Consider the following 21,075-nt stretch of genomic DNA (forward strand, 5'->3'; position numbering starts at 1 on the left):
TAGAAAGGAAAAGGAGGTGGGGTGGCATTGCTGGTTAAAGAGGAAATTAATGCAATAGTAAGGAAGGACATTAGCTTGGATGATGTGGAATCGGTATGGGTGGAGCTACGGAATATCAAAGGGCAGAAAACGCTGGTGGGAGTTGTGTACAGACCACCAAACAGTAATAGCGAGGTTGGGGACAGCATCAAACAAGAAATAAGGGATGTCTGCAATAAAGGTACAGCAGTTATCATGGGTGACTTTAATCTACATATTGATTGGGCTAACCAAACTGGTAGCAATGCAGTGGAGGAGGATTTCCTGCAGTGTATTCGGGATGGTTTTCTAGAACAATATGTCGAGGAGCCAACTAGAGGGCTGGTCATCCTAGACTGAGTGATGTGTAATGAGAAAGGACTAATTAGCAATCTTGTTGTGCGAGGCCCCTTGGGGAAGAGTGACCATAATATGGTAGAATACTTCATTAAAATGGAGAGTGACACGGTTAATTCAGAGACTAGGGTCATGAACTTAAGGAAAGGTAACTTTGATGGTATGAGACGTGAATTGGCTAGAATAGACTGGCGAATGATACTTAATGGGTTAACGGTGGATAGGCAATGGCAAACATTTAAAGATCACATGGATGAACTTCAACAATTGTACATCCCTATCTGGAGTAAAAATAAAACGGGGAAGGTGGCTCAACCATGGCTAACAAGGGAAATTAAGGATAGTGTTAAATCCAAGGAAGAGGTATATAAATTGGCCAGAAAAAGCAGCAAACCTGAGGACTGGGAGTATTTTATAATACAGTAGAGGAGGACAAAGGGTTTAATTAGGAGGGGGAAAATAGAGTATGAGAGGAAGCTTGCTGGGAACATAAAAACTGACTGCAAATGCTTGTATAGATACGTGAAGAGAAAAAGATTAGTGAAGGCAAACATAGGTCCCTTGCAGTCAGATTCAGGTGAATTTATAATGGGGAACAAAGAAATGGTGGATCAGTTAAACAAATACTTTGGTTCTGTCTTCACGAAGGAAGACACAAATAATCTTCTGGAAATACGAAGGGACCGAGTGTCTCGCGAGAAGGAGGAACTGAAGGAAATCTTATTAGGCGGGAAATTGTGTTCGGGAAATTGATGGGATTGAAGGCCGATAAATCCTCGGGGCCTGATAGTCTGCATTCCAGAGTACTTAAGGAAGTAGCCCAAGAAATAGTGGATGCATTGATGATCATTTTCCAACAGTCTATCGACTCTGGATCGGTTCCTATGGACTGGTGGGTAGATAATATAACACAACTCTTGAAGAAGGATGGGAAAGTGAAGGCAGGTAATTATAGCCTGACATCAGTAGTGGGGAAAATGTTGGAATCAATTATTAAAGATGAAATAGCAGCACATTTGGAAAGCAGTGACAGTATCGGTCCAAGTCAACATGGATTTATGAAAGGAAAATCCTGCTTGACAAACCTTCTAGAATTTTTGAGGATGTAACTAGTAGAGTGGAAAAGAGAGAACTGGTGGATGTGGTGTATTTGGACTTTCAAAAGGCTTTTGACAAGGTCCCACACAAGAGATTTGTGTGCAAAATTAAAGCGCATGGTATTGGGGGTAATGTACTGATGTGGATAGAGAACTGGTTGGCAGACAGGAAGCAGAGAGTCGGGATAAACGGGTCCTTTTCAGAATGGCAGGCAGTGACTAGTGGGATGCCGCAGGGCTCAGTGCTGGGACCCCAGCTCTTTACAATATACATTAACGATTTGGATGAGGGACTTGAGTGTAATTTCTCCAAGTTTGCAGATGACACTAAGCTGGGGGATGGTGTGAGCTGTGAGGAGGATGCTAAAAGGCTGCAGGGTGACTTGGACAGATTAGGTGAGTGGGCAAACGAGTGGCAGATGCAGTATAATGTGGATAAATGTGAGGGTATCCACTTTGGTGTGAAAAACATGAGGACGGAATATTATCTGAATGGCGGCAGATTAGGAAAAGGGGAGGTGCAACGAGACCTGGGTGTCATGGTACATCAGTCATTGAAAGTTGGCATGCAGGTACAGCAGGCGGTGAAGAAGGCAAATGCTATGTTGGCCTTCATAGCTAGGGGATTTGAGTATAGGAGCAGGGAGGTCTTAATGCAGTTGTACAGGACCTTTGTGAGGCCTCACCTGGAATATTGTGTTCAGTTTTGGGCTCCTAATCTGAGGAAGGATGTTCTTGCTATTGAGGGAGTGCAGCGAAGGTTCACCAGACTGATCCCCGGGATGGCAAGACTGATATATGAGGAGAGACTGGATCGACTGGGCCTGTATTCACTGGAGTTTAGAAGGATGAGCGGGGATCTCATAGAAACATATAAATTTCTGACAGGACGGGACAGGTTAGATGCAGGAAAAATGTTCCCGATGTTGGGGAAGTCCATAACCAGGGGACATAGTCTAAGGATAAGGGTTAGGCCATTTAGGACTGAGATGAGAAACTTCTTCACTCAGAGAGTTGTTAACCTGTGGAATTCCCTAACGCAGAGAGTTGTTGATGCCAGTTCATTGGATATATTCAAGATATGGCCCTTAGGGCTAAAGGGATCAAAGGGTATGGAGAGAAAGCAGGAAAGGGGTAGTGAGGTGAATGATCAGCCATGATCTTATTGAATGGTGGTGCAGGCTCGAAGGGCCGAATGGTCAACTTCTGCACCTATTTTCTGTGTTTACAGTCCCACACACACTGGCTCTCACTGGGGTACAGTCCCACACACACTGACTCTCACTGGGGTACAGTCCCACACACACTGACTCTCACTGGGGTACAGGTCCACACACACTGACTCTCACTGGAGTACAGTACCACACACTGACTCTCACTGGAGTACAGGTCCACACACACTGACTCTCACTGGGGTACAGTCCCACACACACTGACTCTCACTGGGGTACAGTCCCATACATACTGACTCTCACTGGGGTACAGGTCCACACACACTGACTCTCACTGGAGTACGGTCCCACACACTGACTCTCACTGGGGTACAGTCCCACACACACTGACTCTCAATGGTGTACGGGTGCCACACACACTGATTCTCACTGGGGTACGGGTCCCACATACACTGACTCTCAATGGGGTACAGTCCCACACACACTGACTCTCACTGGGGTACGGGTCCCACATACACTGACTCTCACTGGGGTACAGTCCCACACACACTGATTCTCACTGGGGTACAATTCCACACACACTGACTCTCAATGGGGTACGGGTGCCACACACACTGATTCTCACTGGGGTCAAATTCCACACACACTGGCTCTCACTAGGGTACAGGTCCACACACACTGACTCTCACTGGGGCATGGGTCCGACACACACTGACTCTCACTGGGGTACAGGTCCCACAGACTATTACTGGGGTACCGTTCCACACACATTGACCCTCACTGGGGTACAGTTGCACGCACATTGATTCTCGCTCAGAGCTTAGTCAAGGGTGGAGACTGATGCTGTTTACGGAGGTGGAAATAGGTGGTCTTAGTTATGCTGCGGATATGTGGTCGAACGGTCATTTCAGGGTCAAATGTGACAAAGTTGCGAACAGTCTGGTTCAGCTAGAGACAGAAGTTGGGGAGAGGAATGGAGTCAGTGGTAGGGAACGGAGTTTGTGGAGGGGACCGAAAACAATGGCTTCAGTCTTCCTAATATTCAATTGGAGAAAATTTCTGCTCATCCAGATTTTAGCCCACAAACTGGGCAAGGGGGTGGAAAGGTCGTAGGGGTCGAGTTCCACAGATACTGACTCTCACCGGAGTACAGTCCCACACACACACAGACTCTCACTGGGGTACAGTTCCACACACACTGACTCTCACTGGAGTACAGTCCCACACAAACTGACTCTCACTGGGGTACAGGTCCACACACACAGACTCTCACTGGAGTACAGGTCCACACACACTGACTCTCACTGGAGTACAGTCCCACACAAACTGACTCTCACTGGGGTACAGGTCCACACACACTGACTCTCACTGGAGGACAGTTCCACAGGCACTGACTCTCACTGGGGTACAGTCCCACACAAACTGACTCTTACTGGGGTACAGGTCCACACACACAGACTCTCACTGGAGTACAGTTCCACACACACTGACTCTCACTGGAGTACAGTCCCACACAAACTGACTCTCACTGGGGTACAGGTCCACACACACTGACTCTCACTGGAGTACAGTTCCACAGGCACTGACTCTCACTGGGGTAAAGTTGCACACACACTGACTCTCACTGGAGTACAGTCCCACACAAACTGACTCTCACTGGGGTACAGTTCCACAGGCACTGACTCTCACTGGGGTACCGTTGCACGCACACTGACTCTCACTCTGAGCTTAGTCAAGGGTGGAGACTGATGCTGTTTACGGAGGTGGAAATAGGTGGTCTTAGTTATGTTGCGGATATGTGGTCAAACGGTCATTTAAGGGTCAAATGTGACAAAGTTGCGAACAGTCTGGTTCAGCTTGAGACAGAATTTGGGAGAGGGATGGAGTCAGTGGTCGGAAACGGAGTTTGTGGCAGGGAAGAAAATAATGGCTTCAGTCTTCCTAATGTTCAATTGGAGAAAATTTCTGCTCATCCAGATTTTAGCCCACAAACTGGGCAAGGGGGGGTGGAAAGGTCGGAGGGGTCGAAGGTTCGAGGGGTAGAGGGGTCAAGTTCCACAGATACTGACTTTCATTGGGGTACAGTCCCACACACACACTGACTCTCACTGGGGTACAGTCCCAAACACACACTGACTCTCACTGGGGTGCAGTCCCACACACACACTGACTCTCACTGGGGTACAGTCCCAAACACACACTGACTCTCACTGGGGTGCAGTCCCACACACACACTGACTCTCACTGGGGTACAGGTCCCACAGACACTGACTCTCACTGGGGTACAGGTCCACACACACTGACTCTCACTGGAGTACGGTCCCACACACTGACTCTCACTGGAGTACAGTTCCACACACACTGACTCTCACTGGGGTACAGTCCCACACACACTGACTCTCAATGGCGTACGGGTGCCACACACACTGATTCTCACTGGGGTACGGGTCCCACATACACTGACTCTCAATGGGGTACAGTCCCACACACACTGACTCTCACTGGGGTACGGGTCCCACATACACTGACTCTCACTGGGGTACAGTCCCACACACACTGATTCTCACTGGGGTACAATTCCACACACACTGACTCTCAATGGGGTACGGGTGCCACACACACTGATTCTCACTGGGGTCAAATTCCACACACACTGGCTCTCACTAGGGTACAGGTCCACACACACTGACTCTCACTGGGGCATGGGTCCGACACACACTGACTCTCACTGGGGTACAGGTCCCACAGACTATTACTGGGGTACCGTTCCACACACATTGACCCTCACTGGGGTACAGTTGCACGCACATTGATTCTCGCTCAGAGCTTAGTCAAGGGTGGAGACTGATGCTGTTACGGCGGTGGAAATAGGTGGTCTTAGTTATGCTGCGGATATGTGGTCGAACGGTCATTTCAGGGTCAAATGTGACAAAGTTGCGAACAGTCTGGTTCAGCTAGAGACAGAAGTTGGGGAGAGGAATGGAGTCAGTGGTAGGGAACGGAGTTTGTGGAGGGGACCGAAAACAATGGCTTCAGTCTTCCTAATATTCAATTGGAGAAAATTTCTGCTCATCCAGATTTTAGCCCACAAACTGGGCAAGGGGGTGGAAAGGTCGGAGGGGTCGAGTTCCACAGATACTGACTCTCACCGGAGTACAGTCCCACACACACACAGACTCTCACTGGGGTACAGTTCCACACACACTGACTCTCACTGGGGTACAGTTCCACACACACTGACTCTCACTGGAGTACAGTCCCACACAAACTGACTCTCACTGGGGTACAGGTCCACACACACAGACTCTCACTGGAGTACAGGTCCACACACACTGACTCTCACTGGAGTACAGTCCCACACAAACTGACTCTCACTGGGGTACAGGTCCACACACACTGACTCTCACTGGAGGACAGTTCCACAGGCACTGACTCTCACTGGGGTACAGTCCCACACAAACTGACTCTTACTGGGGTACAGGTCCACACACACAGACTCTCACTGGAGTACAGTTCCACACACACTGACTCTCACTGGAGTACAGTCCCACACAAACTGACTCTCACTGGGGTACAGGTCCACACACACTGACTCTCACTGGAGTACAGTTCCACAGGCACTGACTCTCACTGGGGTAAAGTTGCACACACACTGACTCTCACTGGAGTACAGTCCCACACAAACTGACTCTCACTGGGGTACAGTTCCACAGGCACTGACTCTCACTGGGGTACAGTTGCACGCACACTGACTCTCACTCTGAGCTTAGTCAAGGGTGGAGACTGATGCTGTTTACGGAGGTGGAAATAGGTGGTCTTAGTTATGTTGCGGATATGTGGTCAAACGGTCATTTAAGGGTCAAATGTGACAAAGTTGCGAACAGTCTGGTTCAGCTTGAGACAGAATTTGGGAGAGGGATGGAGTCAGTGGTCGGGAACGGAGTTTGTGGCAGGGAAGAAAATAATGGCTTCAGTCTTCCTAATGTTCAATTGGAGAAAATTTCTGCTCATCCAGATTTTAGCCCACAAACTGGGCAAGGGGGGGTGGAAAGGTCGGAGGGGTCGAAGGTTCGAGGGGTAGAGGGGTCAAGTTCCACAGATACTGACTTTCATTGGGGTACAGTCCCACACACACACTGACTCTCACTGGGGTGCAGTCCCACACACACACTGACTCTCACTGGGGTGCAGTCCCACACACACACTGACTCTCACTGGGGTACAGGTCCCACAGACATTGACTCTCACTGGGGTACAGTCCCACACACACTGACTCTCACTGGGGTACAGTCCCACACACATTGACTCTCACTGGAGTACAGTCCCACACACACTGACTCTCACTGGGGTACAGGTCCCACAGACACTGACTCTCACTGGGGTACAGTCCCACACACATTGACTCTCACTGGGGTACAGTCCCACACACACTGACTCTCACTGGGGTACAGTCCCACACACACTGACTCTCACTGGGGTACAGTCCCACACACACTGACTCTCACTGGGGTACAGTCCCACACACACTGACTCTCACTGGGGTACAGGTCCCACAGACACTGACTCTCACTGGGGTACAGTCCCACACACACTGACTCTCACTGGGGTACAGGTCCCACAGACACTGACTCTCACTGGGGTACAGTCCCACACACACTGACTCTCACTGGGGTACAGGTCCCACAGACACTGACTCTCACTGGGGTACAGTCCCACACACACTGATTCTCACTGGTGTACAGTCCCACACACACTGACTCTCACTGAGGTACAGTCCCACACACACTGACTCAAACAGGGCTGCGTCATCACCCCAACCCGCTTCTCAATCTTCCTCGCTGCCATGCTCCACCTCACAGTCGACAAGCTCCCGCTTCAGTGGAACTAAACTACAGAACCAGCGGCAAGCTGTTCAACCTTCGCCGTCTCCAGGCCTGGTTCAAGACCACCCCAACCTCTGTTGTCGAGCTACAGTACGCGGACGACGCCTGCATCTGTGCACATACACAGGCTGAACTCCAGGACATAGTCGACATATTTACTGAGGCGTACGAAAGCATGGGCCTTACGCTAAATACCCGTAAGACAAAGGTCCTCCACCAGCCTGCCCACACCGCACAGCACTGCCCCCAGTCTTCAAGATCCATGGTGCGGCCCTGGACATCGTGGACTATTTCCCATACCTTTGGTGGCCGCCTGAGGAAAAGAGTGTGCGAAGACCAGGCCGTCAAATCTGCCACCAAGCTCATGGTCTACAGGGCTGTTGTAATACTCGCCCTCCTGTATGGCTCAGAGACATGGACCATGTGAAATAGACAGCTCAAGTCGCTGGAGAAAAAACACCAACGATGTCTCCGCAAGATCCTACAAATCCCCTGGGAGGACAGACGCACCAACATTAGCGTCTTCGACCAGGCCAACATCCCGAACACTGAAGCACTGACCTCACTCGATCAGCTCCGCTGGGCAGGCCACATTGTCCGCCTGCCAGACACGAGACTCCCAAAGCAAGCGCTCTACTCGGAACTCCTTCACACAAACAAGCCAAAGGTGGGCAGAGGAAACGTTACAAGGACACCCTCAAAGCCTCCCTGATAAAGTGCAACATCCCCACTGACACCTGGGAGTCCCTGGCCAAAGACCGCCCGAAGTGGAGGAAGTGCATCCGGGAGGGCGCTAGGAAACCTCGAGTCTCGACGTCGATAGCGTGCAGAAATCAAGCGCAGGCAGCGGAAAAAGCGTGCGGCAAACCAGTTCCACTCTCCCTTAACCTCAATGACTATCTGTCCCACCTGTAACAGGGACTGTGGTTCCCGTATTGGACTGCTCAGCCATTTTAAGAGCGGAAGCAAGTCTTCCTCAATTCTGAGGGACTGCCTATGATGATGATTAGATCACACGTGCTAATTTCTACTTATGCGGCTTGGTGTCAAATTGTTTTATCTCATAATAGTCCTGTGAAGCACCTTCGGACGATTCACTACGGTAAAGGCAATTTGTTGTTGTTGTAAAACAGACCTTGTGTATTTACAGCTATAGGTTATCGGAGATTTCCTGAGGGTTACAACATGGATTCCAGGAACAGTCACCTTTGCAGTTGGTTCGAGGTCCTGTTGTACTTTGTCTATCAAGGACTCCAGGTTCATCAGATGTGAGACCAGCTACCTGTAAGGGTACACAGACAGGGTAAGCAACAAACCGTAGCAACAGCTGCCTCAGCTCGAGCCAACACAACACTCACCCAGTCACAGCTCAGCATTGCTCACACTGTGCTAACAACAAGCCAAGGGTCACATCGCTCCCACACGCAAATGAGAGCAGGTGCTGGCAAAGGACTCTGCTACCTGGAGGGAGGGTGACTGTGAGGGACAAATACACACAGTTCCATACAATCACAGTCCCAATTACAGGAGCTGCTCACCGAGCTGACCGAGTGTTCACCACAACATCTGATGCTGCCATTACCCCACACTGCATCACACGCAACCCCAGGAATTGTACTTAATCGAGTATGAGAGGAAGCTTGCTGGGAACATAAAAACTGACTGCAAATGCTTGTATAGATATGTGAAGAGAAAAAGGTTAGTGAAGGCAAACATAGGTCCCTTGCAGTCAGATTCAGGTGAATTTATAATGGGGAACAAAGAAATGGTGGACCAGTTAAACAAATACTTTGGTTCTGTCTTCACGAAGGAAGACACAAATAATCTTCCGGAAATACGAAGGGACCAAGTGTCTCGCGAGAAGGAGGAACTGAAGGAAATCATATTAGGCGGGAAATTGTGTTAGGGAAATTGATGGGATTGAAGGCTGATAAATCCCCGGGGCCTGATAGTCTGCATTCCAGAGTACTTAAGGAAGTAGCCCGAGAAATAGTGGATGCATTGATATCATTTTCCAACAGTCTATCGACTCTGGATCGGTTCCTATGGACTGGTGGGTAGATAATATAACACAACTCTTTAAGAAGGATGGGAAAGTGAAGGCAGGTAATTAGAGACCGGTTAGCCTGACATCAGTAGTGGGGGAAAATGTTGGAATCAATTATTAAAGATGAAATAGCAGCACATTTGGAAAGCAGTGACGGGATCGGTCCAAGTCAACATGGATTTATGAAAGGAAAATCCTGCTTGACAAACCTTCTAGAATTTTTGAGGATGTAACTAGTAGAGTGGACAAGGGAGAATCGGTGGATGTGGTGTATTTGGACTTTCAAAAGGCTTTTGACAAGGTCCCACACAAGAGATTTGTGTGCAAAATTAAAGCGCATGGTATTGGGGGTAATGTACTGATGTGGATAGAGAACTGGTTGGCAGACAGGAAGCAGAGAGTCGGGATAAACGGGTCCTTTTCAGAATGGCAGGCAGTGACTAGTGGGATGCCGCAGGGCTCAGTGCTGGGACCCCAGCTCTTTACAATATACATTAACGATTTGGATGAGGGACTTGAGTGTAATTTCTCCAAGTTTGCAGATGACACTAAGCTGGGGGACGGTGTGAGCTGTGAGGAGGATGCTAAAAGGCTGCAGGGTGACTTGGACAGATTAGGTGAGTGGGCAAACGAGTGGCAGATGCAGTATAATGTGGATAAATGTGAGGGTATCCACTTTGGTGTGAAAAACATGAGGACGGAATATTATCTGAATGGCGGCAGATTAGGAAAAGGGGAGTTGCAACGAGACCTGGGTGTCATGGTACATCAGTCATTGAAAGTTGGCATGCAGGTACAGCAGGCGGTGAAGAAGGCAAATGCTATGTTGGCCTTCATAGCTAGGGGATTTGAGTATAGGAGCAGGAAGGTCTTACTGCAGTTGTACAGGACCTTTGTGAGGCCTCACCTGGAATATTGTGTTCAGTTTTGGGCTCCTAATCTGAGAAAGGACATTCTTGCTATTGAGGGAGTGCAGCGAAGGTTCACCAGACTGATCCCCGGGACGGCAGGACTGATATATGAGGAGAGACTGGATCGACTGGGCCGGTATTCACTGGAGTTTAGAAGGATGAGCGGAGATCTCATAGAAACATATAAATTTCTGACAGGACGGGACAGGTTAGATGCAGGAAAAATGTTCCCGATGTTGGGGAAGTCCAGAACCAGGGAACATAGTTTTAGGATAAGGATTAGGCCATTTAGGACTGAGATGAGAAACTTCTTCACTCAGAGAGTTGTTAACCTGTGGAATTCCCGAAAGCAGAGAGTTGTTGATGCCAGTTCATTGGATATATTCAAGATATGGCTCTTACGGCTAAAGGGATCAAAGGGTATGGAGAGAAAGCAGGAAAGGGGTAGTGAGGTGAATGATCAGCCATGATCTTATTGAATGGTGGTGCAGGCTCGAAGGGCCGAATGGTCAACTCCTGCACCTATTTTCTATGTTTACAGTCCCACACACACTGACTCTCACTGGGGTACAGTCCCACACACACTGACTCTCACTGGCATACAGTTCCACACACACTGACTCTCACTGGGGTACAGTCCCACACACACTGACTCTCACTGGGGTACAGGTCCACACACACTGACTCTCACTGGAGTACAGTCCCACACACACTGACTCTCACTGGGGTACAGTCCCACACACACTGACTCTCACTGGGGTACTGTCCCACACACACTGACTCTCACTGGGGTACAGTCCCACACACACTGACTCTCACTGGAGTACAGTCCCACACACACTGACTCACACTGGGGTACAGTTCCACACACACTGACTCTCACTGGGGTACAGTCCCACACACACTGACTCTCACTGGGGTACTGTCCCACACACACTGACTCTCACTGGGGTACAGTCCCACACACACTGACTCTCACTGGAGTACAGTCCCACACACACTGACTCACACTGGGGTACAGTTCCACACACACTGACTCTCACTGGGGTACGGGTCCCACACACACTGACTCTCACTGGGGTACAGTTCCATACACACTGACTCTCACTGGGGTACCAGTCCCACACGCTGACTTCACTGTGTTCCCCACTGTCCTCCGGGGAAGTGACGATGCTGATGCAGGCAAGTTGTGGTCACACATCGTGCTCCGGATGCTGAGGCTCAGCCCAGTTTGAGTGTCAGTGGTTCCCAAGAAATGGAAAGTGCTCTCTTTCCCCAAGATGACAGCATTCCGGCTCCCACCACTGACTCTCCGACTATGCATCGAACACGTTGGGACTCGCGATCCATCAGAGACTGCTGTTGCCGGTGCTGAGGCGCAGCAGTCCTCTTCCGGGCCTTCCAGGCCCAGAGCTGGTCCAGAGTGCCCTCGGCTGTCTTCACTGGCTGTCCCCTCACTCAGCAGCCTTGCTGTAGGCACTGAAGCCTCACTGAGGAGGAGCAGCAGGCGTGGGAGGGGGTAAAGGGTGGGGGGGGTGCAAGGCGCAGGGCAAGTCCAAATATTGTGCAGGACAAGATTGTGAAGATGCCCTGATTTCTGTTTATTACGCCTGTAAATAGTTAAATTTGATTTCCTGCACTTCACTGTTGGTCTGTGCCTTGCAACAGAACGTTGTATATTGTATGTTTTTTTTTAGGTGGGGGAGTATTTGTTACTGTGTCGCAATTAAATGTCACCTTGATCCTTTGCCATTGGAGTCTTCGGTATCATTCCAACGTTCACTGTCGATGTGCCTTTATGGGGGCACATGGCGTATCCAGTATTAGCTCCATCCCTCAGTTTCCTCCATTTAGGAGAACTGCTGCATTATCAGCTGGCAACGTGCGACTCTTGGTCCAACTGCATTGCACCCCCCCCCCCCCCACCACCACCACCACCCCGGTGAATAGTGTGGCTATTCAATCAGTTGTCATCTTGGGGAAGGAGAGCACTTTCCATTTCTTGGGGACCACTGACACTCAAACTGGGCTGAGCCTCAGCATCCAGAGCACGATGTGTGACCACAACTTGCCTGCATCAGCATCGTCACTTCCCCAGAGGACAGTGGGGAACACAGTGAGAGTCAGTGTGTGGGACTCGTACCCCAGTGAGTCAGTGTGTGTGGAACTGTACCCCAGTGAGAGTCAGTGTGTGTGGGACCCGTACCCCAGTGAGAGTCAGTGTGTGTGGGACCCGTACCCCAGTGAGAGTCAGTGTGTGTGGGACCCGTACCCCAGTGAGAGTCAGTGTGTGTGGGACCCGTACCCCAGTGAGAGTCAGTGTGTGTGGGACCCGTACCCCAGTGAGAGTCAGTGTGTGTGGGACCCGTACCCCAGTGAGAGTCAGTGTGTGTGGGACTGTACCCCAGTGAGAGTCAGTGTGTGTGGGACCCATATCCCAGTGAGGATCAGTTGGCTGGATTTTCAGTTCCGTTGCCCCTCTGGTAGTGAACCGGAGGGGCGGTAAAGGGGGTTTTAAGGCGTAACGGGGGTGGCCAACTTTCGGTTGGCAAATTCAGCTCGGGGTTTGCAACGGCGCAAAAATGTACCGCCCCACTCTCTAGTTTCAATGAGATCATGACGTCTGTTGTCGTACAACGCTCCGCTAGTGCCCCGGATGCAAAATTAGGACCTGATGTCGCATTATACGCCCGCCCAAGAGACGCCTGAAAAACCAGGTGGTCCCACAGTCCAGTAGGCAGCGTTTGTGGCATATTTAATTTGAGGGAGGAGAATCCTATATCGCATCTCACGTGTTTTCAGGCACCAACGCTCATACATGCAGCTCTCTGAGGAGCAGTGTGTGCGAAGGCTGCACTTTCTGAAAGGAAGTGCTGACAGAGATATGCTGTCTCATCCAGGCAAACCCAATACTCCCCTCAACAGGTCTCCGAATTCATTGTGGTGTGCTGCATGCTACACAACTTGGCCATCATGAGGGGCCAGGCATTGCCAATGGGGATTGCAGGCCCACCTCAGGAGGACTTTCACTGGGTACGGCCCCGATGCCCTCACTCACTGGGTACAGGCCCCGATGCCCTCACTGGGTACAGGCCCCAATGCCCTCATTCACTGGGTACAGGCCCCGATGCCCTCACTCACTGAGTACAGGCCCCGATGCCCTCACTCACTGGGTACAGGCCCCGATGCCCTCACTCACTGAGTAAAGGCCCCGATGCCCTCACTCACTGAGTACAGGCCCCGATGCCCTCGCTCACTGGGTACAGGCCCCGATGCCCTCACTGGGTACAGGCCCCAATGCCCTCACTGAGTACAGGCCCCGATGCCCTCACTGAGTACAGGCCCCGATGCCCTCACTCACTGGGTACAGGCCCCGATGCCCTCACTCACTGAGTACAGGCCCCGATGCCCTCACTCACTGGGTACAGGCCCCAATGCCCTCACTCACTGGTTACAGACCCCGATGCCCTCACTGGGTACAGGCCCCGATGCCCTCACTCACTGGTTACAGGCCCCGATGCCCTCACTCACTGGGTTCAGGCCCCGATGCCCTCACTCACTGGGTACAGGCCCCGATGCCCTCACTCACTGGTTACAGACCCCGATGCCCTCACTGGGTACAGGCCCCGATGCCCTCACTCACTGGGTTCAGGCCCCGATGCCCTCACTCCCTGGTTACAGGCCCCGATGCCCTCACTCCCTGGGTTCAGGCCCCGATGCCCTCACTCACTGGGTACAGGCCCCGATGCCCTCACTCACTGGGTACAGGCCCCGATGCCCTCACTCACTGGGTACAGGCCCCGATGCCCTCACTCACTGGGTTCAGGCCCCGATGCCCTCACTCACTGGGTACAGACCCCGATGCCCTCACTCACTGGGTACAGGCCCCGATGCCCTCACTCACTGGGTACAGGCCCCGATGCCCTCACTGGGTACAGGCCCCGATGCCCTCACTGGGTACAGGCCCCGATGCCCTCACTCACTGGGTACAGGCCCCGATGCCCTCACTCACTGGGTACAGGCCCCGATGCCCTCACTCACTGGTTACAGGCCCCGATGCCCTCACTCACTGGGTTCAGGCCCCGATGCCCTCACTGGGTACAGGCCCCGATGCCCTCACTCACTGGGTACAGGCCCCGATGCCCTCACTCACTGGGTTCAGGCCCCGATGCCCCCACTGGGTACAGGCCCCGATGCCCTCACTCACTGGGTACAGGCCCCGATGCCCTCACTGGGTTACAGGCCCCGATGCCCTCACTCACTGGGTACAGGCCCCGATGCCCTCACTGGGTACAGACCCCGATGCCCTCACTCACTGGGTACAGGCCCCGATGCCCTCACTCACTGGGTACAGGCCCCGATGCCCTCACTCACTGGGTACAGGCCCCGATGCCCTCACTGGGTACAGGCCCCGATGCCCTCACTGGGTACAGGCCCCGATGCCCTCACTCACTGGGTAGAGGCCCCAATGCCCTCACTCACTGGGTACAGGCCCCAATGCCCTCACTCACTGGGTACAGGCCCCGATGCCCTCACTCACTGGGTACAGGCCCCGATGCCCTCACTCACTGGGTACAGGCCCCGATGCCCTCACTGGGTACAGGCCCCGATGCCCTCACTCACTGGGTACAGGCCCCGATGCCCTCACTCACTGGGTACAGGCCCCGATGCCCTCACTGGGTAGAGGCCCCGATGCCCTCACTCACTGGGTACAGGCCCCGATGCCCTCACTGGGTACAGGCCCCAATGCCCTCACTCACTGGGTACAGGCCCCAATGCCCTCACTCACTGGGTACAGGCCCCGATGCCCTCACTCACTGGGTACAGGCCCCGATGCCCTCACTCACTGGGTACAGGCCCCGATGCCCTCACTGGGTACAGGCCCCGATGCCCTCACTGGGTACAGGCCCCGATGCCCTCACTGGGTACAGGCCCCGATGCCCTCACTCACTGGGTAGAGGCCCCGATGCCCTCACTCACTGGGTACAGGCCCCGATGCCCTCACTCACTGGGTTCAGGCCCCGATGCCCTCACTCACCTACCTCATGCTGTAGCGGGGTCTCCACAGGATGTCGACCGGCGACAATCGTTTCGTTGCCGGAGCTGCTCGAACAGTGCCACACATCCGGTTCACTGCGGAGCCATCTTGGTGAGGGAGAAGTTTCAAAGAAGGCTGCGCGCGCCATCTTGGTGAGGGAGAGGTTTCAGGGAGCGGGCGGGCGCCATCTTGGTGAGGGAGAGGTTTCAGGGAGCGGGCGGGCGCCATCTTGGTGAGGGAGAGGCTTCAGAGAGCGGGCGGGCGGGCGCCATGTTGTTGAGGGCCTGCAGAGTTTGCGGGACTCGGGTCAGCGAGCACAAGGGGATGGGCGGGACGGTGCAGCCGAGGGTTGGATCAGCTCTAGTTGATGGAGGTGGGCGGGTGCTCCCTGTGCGGTGCTGATCCGGGAACCGAGCCGCTGGCCGGCCAACATTTCAGTAACATCCGTGCAGCCCCTTACAGGAGCCAGGCAGGGCCAACATACTGTGATTCGGTGTCGAGATACAAGGGCATGGATGAGCTGTTCAGAGCACACAGTTGAGGCAGATTGAGGAGTGGGGCCCTGTTATGGAGGTGGAAATAAGCCGTCTTAGTGAAGGCGCAGATATGTGGTCAACATCTCAACTCGGGCCGGTCAAATCGGAAACTGAGGTTACAAACAGTCTGAGACAGTGGCCGGGGAGAGGGGTGGCGAGGGAGCGGAGTTTATGGCGGGGACCTAACACAAAAAGAGTTGCATTTATTCGCACTTTTCACGACCACCAGACATCGCAAAGCGCTTTACAGCCAATGGAGTACTTTTTGGAGTGTTGTAATGTGGGAAACATGGTAGTCAATTTGCGCACAGAAAGCCCCCACAAACAGCAATGTGATAATGACCAGATAATCTGTTTTTGTTCTGTTGATTGAGCGATAAACATTGGCCCTGACACTAGTGATAACTCCCCTGGGGACCGACCACAATGACCTTGATATAGGGAAGGAGGAACTTAATACAATCACTATCCAGAGTACTTAAGGAAGTAGCCCTAGATATAGTGGATGCATTGGTGATCATTTTCCAACAGTCTATCAACTCGGGATCAGTTCCTATGTACTGGAGGGTAGCTAATGTAACACCACTTTTTAAAAAAGGGGGAAGAGAGAAATCGAGTAATTATAGACCGGTTAGCCTGACATCAGTGGTGGGGAAAATGTTGGAATCAATTATTAAGGATGAAATAGCAGCACATTTGGAAAGCAGTGACAGGATCGGTCCAAGTCAGCATGGATTTATGAAGGGGAAATCTTGCCTGACAAATCGTCTGGTTTTTTTTGAGGATGTAACGAGTAGAGTAGACAAGGGAGAACCAGTGGATGTGGTGTATTTGGACTTTCAAAAGGCTTTTGACACGGTCCCGCACAAGAGATTGGTGTGCAAAATCAAAGCACATGGTATTGGGGGTAAAGTACTGACGTGGATAGAGAACTGGTTGGCAGACAGGAAACAGAGAGTCGTGATAAACGGGTCCTTTTCAGAATGGCAGGCGGTAACTAGTGGAGTGCCACAGAGCTCAGTGCTGGGATCCCAGCTCTTTAAAATATACATCCATGATTTGGATGAAGGAATTGAGTGTAATATCTCCAAGTTTGCAGATGACACTAAATTGGGTGGCGGTGTGAGCTGTGAGAGGGATGCTAAGAGGCTGCAGGGTGACTTAGACAGGTTAGGTGAGTGGGCAAATGCATGGCAGATGCATTATAATGTGGATAAATGTGAGGTTATCCACTTTGGGGGCAAAAAAGGCGAAGACAGAATATTATCTGAATTGTGGCAGATTAGGAAAAGGGGAGGTGCAACGAGACCTGGGTGTCATGGTTCATCAGTCATTGAAAGTTGGCACGCAGGTACAGCAGGCGGTAAAGAAGGCAAATGCTATGTTGGCCTTCATAGCTAAGGGATTTGAGTATAGGAGCAGGGAGGTCTTACTGCAGTTGTACAGGGCCTTGGTGAGGCCTCACCTGGAATATTGTGTTGCATTATGGTCTCTTCTGAAGAAGGAGGTTCTTGCTATTGAGGGAGTGCAGCGAAGGTTCACCAGACTGATTCCCGGGATGGCCGGACTGACATATGAGGAGAGACTGGATCAACTGGGCCTTTATACATTGGAGTTTAGAAGAATGAGAGGGGATCTCATAGAAACACAAAATTCTGACGGGATGGGACAGGTTAGATGCGGGTAGATTGTTCCCGAAGTTGGGGAAGTCCAGAACCAGGGGACACAGTCTTAGGATAAGGGGTAGGCCATTTTGGACTGAGATGAGAAACTTCTTCACTCAGAGAGTTGTTAACCTGTGGAATTCCCTGCTGCAGAGAGTTGTTGATGCCAGTTCATTAGATATATTCAAGAGGGAGTTAGATATGGCCCGTACGGCTAAAGGGATCAAGGGGTATGGAGAGAAAGCAGGAAAGGAGTACTGAGGGAATGATCAGCCATGATCTTATCGAATGGTGGTGCAGGCTCGAAGGGCCGAATGGCCTACTCCTGCACCTATTTTCTATGTTTCTATCGCTAAAGAAGTAGTACTTGGTAAAATAATGGGACTAAAGGCGGACAAGTTCCCTGGCCCTGATGGCTTACATTCTAGGGTCTTAAAAGAAGTGGCTGCAGAGATAGTGGGTGCATTGGTTGTAACCTACCAAAATTCCTTGAATTCTGGGGATTCCCAGCGGATTGGAAAACCGCAAATGTAACGCCCCTATTTAAAAATGGAGGCAGACAAAAAGCAGGAAACTATAGACCAGTTAGCCAAACATCTGTTGGGAAAATGCTGGAGTCCATTATTAAGGAAGCAGTCGCAGGACATTTGGAAAGCATAATTCAAACAAACAGAGTCAGCATGGTTTTATGAAAGTGAAATCAAGTTTGACAAATTTGCTGGAGTTCTTTGAGGATGTAACGAGCAGGGTGGTTCAGGGGGAACCAGTGAATGTGGTGTATTTGGATTTCCAGAAGGCATTCGATAAGGTGCCACATAAAAGGTTACTGCACAAGATAAAAATTCACAGGGATGGGGGTGATATATTAGCATGGATAGAGGATTGGCTAACTAACAGAAAACAGAGTTGGGATGAATGGCTCATTTTCCGGTTGCCGCAGCCTCAACTATTTATAATCTATATTAATGACTTGGATGAAGGGACCGAGTAATGTAGCCAAGTTTGCTGATTGGTGGGAGAGCAAATTGTGAGGAGGACACAAAAAATCTGCAGAGGGATATAGACAGGCTCAGTGAGTGGGAAAACATTTGGCAGATGGAGTATAATGTGGGAAAATGTGAGGTTATCCACTTTGGCAGAAAAAATAGAAGAGCAAATTATAATTTAAATGGAGAAAAATTGCAAAGTGCTGCAGTACAGAGAGACCTGGGGGTCCTTGTGCATGAAACACAAAAAGTCAGTATGCAGGTACAGCAAGTAATCAAGAAGGCAAATTGAATGTTGGCCTTTATTGCAAGGGGGATAGAGTATAAAAGCAGAGAAGTCCTGCTACAACTGTACAGGGTATTAGTGAAGTCACACCTGGAGTACTGCGTACAGTTTTGGTCTCCGTATTTAAGGAAAGATATACTTGCATTAGAGACTGATCAGAGAAGGTTCAATGGGTTGATTCTGGAGATGAGGGGGTTGACTTATGAAAATAGGTTGGGTCTATACTCATTGGAACTCAGAAAAATGAATGGTGATCTTATCGAAACATATAAGATAATGAGGGGGCTCAACAAGGTGGATGCAGAGAGGATATTTCCACTTATTGGGGAAACTAAAACTAGGGGACATAGAATAAGGGGCTGCCCATTTAAAACTGTGATGAGAAATTTCTTCTCTGAGGGTTTTAAATGTATAGAATTCTCTGCCTCAGAGAGTTGTGGAGGCTGGGTCATTGAATATATTTAAGGTGGAGATAGACAGATTTTTGAGTGATAAGGGAGTAAAGGATTATGGGGAGCGGGCAGGGAAGTGGAGCTGAGCCCATGATTAGATCAGCCATGATTTTATTAAATGGTGGAGCAGGCTCGAGCGACCAAATGGCCTACTCCTGCTCGTATTTCTTATGTTCTTATGCTATTTATTGGGGCGGGTCTCCAAGCCAATTGTTGGTGGGAGGAGGGGTTAGGGTCGGGAAAACCAGTAGTCCCGGTTTCCCCACACTGAAGTGGTGTTTACACAGGTGCATCTTTTTTATTCCAGCGGGTCCCCAGCCCGGAAGCCAAATTGAGTTGGCTGCGTGTCGGGCTCGAGAAAAGGCCGCAGCCCAGGATCAGGTAAGTCTTGTGGTTACTGGGGGTAGAGATAGCAGGGCGGGTGGGGTGTGGGTGGAGCCTGGTTAGGGTGGTCAGGAAAGAGTGGGAAATGAATGGGGAGATCGGGTGTGTCAGTGATGGGGTCGGGATGTTGGGGGGAGATGTTGGAGGTCGGTGGGTGTGTGCAGGTTAGCTTGTTGGGCCGGGAGGGAGGAAACATTCCTGATCCCCCTGACCCACAAGCAGTGCTGTAAAGGCACTTGCCTGATAGATCCCATCCTTTCACCTGCCGGGTTTCCTGAGGCCCGGGAAACCCAGCCGACATGGACTAAAAATAACAATTCTGTAAAAATGGAAGGGAGAACTTCCTTAAAAACCAACCCGGATCCTGAGAGCGGATTGGTTGCCTGCCCCTCGTCTGATAAAACTGGAAGTGGGAGGTTCAAGGCTGATTGGGTTCCTGTTTCACATTTTTAACATTTTAACATTCCACCCAACCCAAGCCCACCTTTTTTGGGGGCTAAAGTTACCCCCAATGGCTTCCATCTTCCCAACGTTTAATTGGTGGGAATTTATTCTAATTCAGAACTGGATGTCAGGCGAGCAGTTTACACAGGAACAGGAGGAGGCCATTCAGCCCCTCCAGCTTGTTCTGCCATTCCATCAGGGATGATCAAAACTCCATCTACCCACCTTGGTTCTTATGCAGGGAGACAGAGGGAAGTAGAATGGGGGCAGAAGCAAAAGGAAAATGGAGTACGAGAAGAAGCTTGCAGGGAACATTAAGGCGGATTGCAAAAGTTTCTATAGGTATGTAAAGAGAAAAAGGTTAGTAAAGACAAACGTAGGTCCCCTGCAGTCAGAATCAGGGGAAGTCATAACGGGGAACAAAGAAATGGCAGACCAATTGAACAAGTACTTTGGTTCAGTATTCACTAAGGAGGACACAAACAACCTTCCGGATATAAAAGTGGTCAGAGGGTCTAGTAAGGAGGAGGAACTGAGGGAAATCTTTATTAGTCGGGAAATTGTGGTGGGGAAATTGATGGGATTGAAGGCCGATAAATCCCCAGGGCCTGATGGACTGCAACCCAGAGTACTTAATGAGGTGGCCTTGGAAATAGCGGATGCATTGACAGTCATTTTCCAACATTCCATTGACTCTGGATCAGTTCCTATCGAGTGGAGGGTAGCCAATGTAACCCCACTTTTTAAAAAAGGAGGGAGAGAGAAAGCAGGGAATTATAGACCGGTCAGCCTGACCTCAG

General features: G+C 50.8%; 1 long non-coding RNA gene across 1 annotated transcript in view; it reads right to left on the reverse strand.

Moving 5' to 3' along the window:
* LOC139257587 (uncharacterized) overlaps positions 1–15,627 on the reverse strand; it is a 29,481-nt gene extending 13,854 nt beyond the window's left edge. The window contains exons 1-2 of the long non-coding RNA XR_011592308.1: positions 15,524–15,627; positions 8,663–8,805 (exon numbers count right to left, since the gene is read on the reverse strand). This is a non-coding gene — a long non-coding RNA (uncharacterized lncRNA). The remainder of the gene's footprint in view (positions 1–8,662; positions 8,806–15,523) is intronic.
* Positions 15,628–21,075: the final 5,448 nt, after the last annotated feature.

The sequence above is a fragment of the Pristiophorus japonicus genome, unplaced genomic scaffold, assembly GCF_044704955.1.
Source record: "Pristiophorus japonicus isolate sPriJap1 unplaced genomic scaffold, sPriJap1.hap1 HAP1_SCAFFOLD_868, whole genome shotgun sequence".
NCBI lineage: Eukaryota > Metazoa > Chordata > Chondrichthyes > Pristiophoridae > Pristiophorus > Pristiophorus japonicus.